Genomic DNA, 5,055 nt, shown 5'->3' on the forward strand with positions numbered 1-5,055 from the left:
TACAAGCAGGCGGCAAACTTTCATACCATGATTCGGCTTTACCTTCCAGAGTGGCCAAGAATATCTTCATCAAGCAATCTTCAGGAAAAACCACCTTCAACTTGTGAATATGCATATGAAATCTAACTAGATGTAGAGCAGCATCCTTCTTACCATCATCTTTAAATGTAGGCAAATTCCTTGACCAATCTACCTTCAGAATTTTATTTGTAAAACCAGGGATGTGATCTCGGCTCAGGGGAGCGTATCTTCTTGCAATCCGATCCATCTTGAAAAGCTCAAAGCTATTGATCTCTCTGCAGTGAAGTCACCATGAAGCACAGGTTGCTGGATTCTTCAGTGAAAAGAGTCGCCAAGTCAATGATTTCAGCCTTGTCAGTGTGTGATCGTTGTCCACTATCAACAATCAGATCTGAACTTGATACATGTACTGGGGTAAAATGCAAATGAAGTGCTATATTTCACAAGCTCACGGAGATTGACTGAAGCAGCGTTTATCTACTTCCGCTTATGCAAAGCAAAACCGTTTCGAAGGCTACCTGGCATAACTTCAGGCTCTGTCTAAGACTTATGAAACAAACACATCAATCCACAAACAAGTTTGTTCTTCCTAGTATGGTCGCCAATATGTTAGCGCTTGAAATTTCACCTCAGGCTGAGAAAGGTAAACTTCAAGGCAACATCAAACCACTTAGCCTCGTAGCTAGCCCTACGGGGCAGGAGAGGGCTCTCTCCGGTATATCTCGGTAAAGATCTTCAATGGGCGAGATAACCAAAAAGGGAACACTGATTTTAGGCTAGTAAACTGATAAAAAGGTTTGAATTGGGAAGTTTTAGGATTTTGGTGGAAAATCGGGGAAAGGCAATTTTGGGTGCGGGGATTGGACACAGTTTTTGCAGGGGGTTCTTCGAGGCAAGGTAGGAAACTGTACTGATGCCTTTAAATTAAGTGAATGGATAGAAATTACCAGTGAGGAGCTAAAGAGATCAAGAAACCTTCAAGATTTCTCTTTAGACAGATGAAAACATAAATATTAAGCAAACTTAAAAGCGGAGCATGGCAATCATGAATTCTACTTTAACACTTCATTTGCCTAATTTGTAGAAGGAAAAGTAAGAAGATGAGTCACATAAAAAACTTACAAGTATAAAGAGAAACACACCATCAATACATGTAACCACAGGAATCCCAAAAAGGACTGCAAAACCCTGGTCTTTCTTCCTTTGCCAAAATTGCAGAGATACAATGAGTAATACAATAGAAGCTTTCTCCCTCAAGAGTCCAACCTCTCCAACCCCTGAAAATGACTAAGAAAATACATAATATAGGAAATCTAACACCTTTCCTTGCCTCTAGGGGTCGAGCTCATCCTTCTAGGAGTTGTTTCAACCAATTCTAAACTGAGCACTAAAATCTAGGCAGTCAAAACAACTTGCCTCTATAAGCTAGGAAACCAATTCATTCATTAAATGTATGCTATTTCATGAATGAATCTTCTAGAATAGGTAAATAAGTGTCATGTCAACATGAAAATACATTAATTACATCAAAGAGGGTGAAAAATTCCATCACAAGTCAAAACTGGTCAAAGCTGGGCGAATTCCTGAGCTGTAGATGAATTCCTGTGAAAATTGCCCAATGGGTCGCGCCCTCTTCCTGAACGGGTCGCGCTACTTTGGAGCTGATTTTGAGGTACTTCCAGGTGTCCAAATGAGTCAAAAGTGGGCTTTTTGGAAATTTCTGGATGTCTAATTTCCAACCCAAGTGGAATTTCTTAATTTGGTGGTCATTTGCCCCTCCAAAATTGCAATCTCCCAAGACTGCTTCCTGTGTGTCAAAAAGGTGGCAGAAAGTCATTTTTTGCTTGTTTTTTGACCTTCTGGAGGCCCAAAACTTGGTGAAATTTCTTGGCAATGGCTGAGAAAGTGTATCTTTGCATGAAAAATCCAAAAATGCTGAGTTTTCCCAAAATGGAGTTGCCCAACGAAAGGGTGGTGGAGAAAACCTATTTTTGGCACAAAAAATTCACAATTGACAAAATTTTCTCCAAATTTCTTGAAATTTGGGCTGGGAGTCCCCAATAAAGTACCATGCTCATTCAAAGAGGCTTTGGCCAAAATTTGGAGTGGATCGGGCCTTTTCCGTCGTTTTAGTGCCTTGGCCAACCTCCTTGGATCTGGCGATTGCAATTTTGACATTTCTCTAAAACCATGACACCTGTGCAAAAAGTGAAGAAGGTTTTTCTTCTTTGGCATGTTATAGACAAAAACCTCTCTCAGTTTTCCAAAATTCATCTTTTATTGCTCTGGAACATCATTTGAGTGCAACTTGTCCCGATGTGTGGAACAAGGGATTTTGCCGAAATGAAGCGAAATGAAGGGGATAAGGGGATTCTAAATTCTTGGGGAAATTTTTGGGAGTGGGGAGGGATGTTAGGAAGCAAGGGAAAGTGGAATCTCAAAGATTGAGTGAGGGGAAGGGTTCCAAAAGGGAAAAACACAGGCCAAACCTAGAAAATTGCCAGGTTGTAGCTAGAAACTAGTGTTTGTGCAAAAATGAGGAATTTGGCGGATCTAAGGGATGGGAAGTGTTTAATAAGGTACATGAAGGATAGGGGAAGGTGTATGAACATCTGGATACAAGTTTTGCTAATTATTTGGCCGTCGAAGAGAAATTAGGTTTCAAAACCCTAGGAGAGGGAAATGACCTTACCTAGGCACAACTGAAGCATGAACAAGATGTAAAATGACTCATTAGACATTGACATGATAATGACAACCCTATGAATGATGATAGACGTAGCTGAATAGTGACATAGATTGGAATTTGGAAAACTTTAGAAGGAGTGAAAGTAAACCCTAGACCTAATGCCTAGTGACCAAATTTTGCTTGAAGACTCACTGAAATGACAAAATTTGACCTTGACACTCTGAGACCACTTTGTAAGAGCATAGTTGATCACTGGAGGAAGGTTGGAAAGACTGACACTAACATAGTGCATGATGATTAGAATAAAAAATAAATTATTTAGGCAACAAGTAATGCCTCCATTCCTTTAAATCTTGAATAACAGCATAGAACTCTTTATCATAGCATGAGTACTTCTGCTTGGCCTCATTTAAATTTTCACTGAAATAAGCCATAGGCCTTTACTCCTAACTCAGTACATCTCCAATTGCTACTCCACTACCACCAGTCTCAACTTGGAAAGTTTTATCAAAGTTTGGTAGGGCTAAAACAGGTTTTTCAGTAATCTTCTTTTTCAACAGTTTGAAGTTCTGGTCTGCTGCCTCTGTCCACTTAAACGGTTGTTTGTTTTCCTTTATTGTTTCAATTATCAGTGCAAATATCTGACTAAAGCTTCTTATAAACTTTCTATAAAAACTTACAAGACCATGAATACTTCTTACCTCAAATACGCTCCTTGGAGATGGCCAATTCAATATTGTTGTATCTTTTCTGGGTCCACCTTCAAAACTTCTTCTGAGACTACAAATCCCAAGTAAATGAGCTCTTTCTTCATGAAACTAAACTTCTTGAAATTTATCAACAACTTCTCTTTTTGTAAGGTATTTAGAACTAACTTAAGATGCTCCAAATTCTCTTCTTTACTCTGACTGAAAATTAGGATATCATCAAGATAAACTATCACGAATTTTCCAACATATTCTTTTAAGGCCTCATGCATGAGTCTCATAAATGTACTTGGTGCATTAGTGAGTCCAAAAGGCATCAATAACCATTCATACAACCCACTATTAGTCTCAAATGCACTCTTTCATTCATCCCTCTCTCTAATCCTTATTTGATGGTATCCACTCTTCAAATGTATCTTAAAAAAATACTTTGAACCACTCAAAAAATCCATCAAATCATCTATACGTGGTAAGGGAAATCTATACTTGATAGTAATCTTATTTATTGCTCTAGAATCGATGCACCTGCACCATTCACCATCCTTCTTGGGGATAAGTAATGCTGGTACTGCACATGAACTTAGGCTCTCCTTTATCAATCCTTTATCCAACAACTCCTACACCTATCTCCCAACTTCTTCATTTTCCTGAGGAGTTAGCCTATATGCTGCTTTGTTTGGCAAACTCGCACCAGGTATTAAATCTATGTGATGGTTGATACTTCTAATTGGTGGAAATACACTTGGAAATTCATCAACAATAATGTTGACATAATCATTTAAGAGAATTTTATTTTCCACAGGAAAATTATCTAGATTGGTAGAAGTCAAAATTACCTTGCGTTTACCCACAACAACAAAATGTATTTATTTCTTCTTCTTGACTTCTCGTAGAAATTATTTTCCCCTAATCATCAAAAAAATTTCCCCAGATGTCCCTTTGTCCACTCCATCATTCAAAGGTAACAATGTATACTTCTTCCCATCCTTATCTAAGGTATATGTGTTCTTCCTACCATCATGAACAGCTTTCCTATCAAACTGCCAAGGTCTTCCCAGCAATATATGGCACACATCCATTAGCATTACATCACACAATACCACATCTTTATATGTACCAATTTGTATATCTACCTGGCATTGTTCTGTCACCAAGAGTTGATGTCCTTTTTGCAACCAGGACACTTTGTAGGGAGTAGGGTGTACCATCTTAACAAAACCCAATTTCTCCACCATCTCTATAGAAACAATATTGTCAATTCTCCCACTGTCAATCACAACCTTGCAGCATTTCTCTTTAGACTTGCACACAGTCCTGAATATACTTTTCCTTTGAGCTAGTTCATTGGCTTCTTTTTATGCCTTTAGCAATACTCTTTTTAACAATAAAGACTCTCCCACCTCAGGTGGCTCTTCTTTCCCTGTGACCTGAGGGCTTTCTTCTTTTTTCTTAGCTATATTTACATTTCTTGGATTTGCTGGTTTATTTTGAGGCAAGTCCCATGACCCATGTCCTAATTCTCCACATGTATAACATCAAATTTCCCTTCCTCGGCTTCTACCTATGGATCCAAATCTTCCTCTGCCAAAGTCTCCTCTCTGGGGTGGTCGATTACTCATCCCTCCTATTTCATTCTGA

The sequence above is a fragment of the Pinus tabuliformis genome, chromosome 6 (genome assembly GCF_031772625.1).
Source record: "Pinus tabuliformis cultivar Carrire ecotype Pingquan chromosome 6, CPIR1, whole genome shotgun sequence".
Classification (NCBI taxonomy): Eukaryota; Viridiplantae; Streptophyta; class Pinopsida; order Pinales; family Pinaceae; genus Pinus; species Pinus tabuliformis.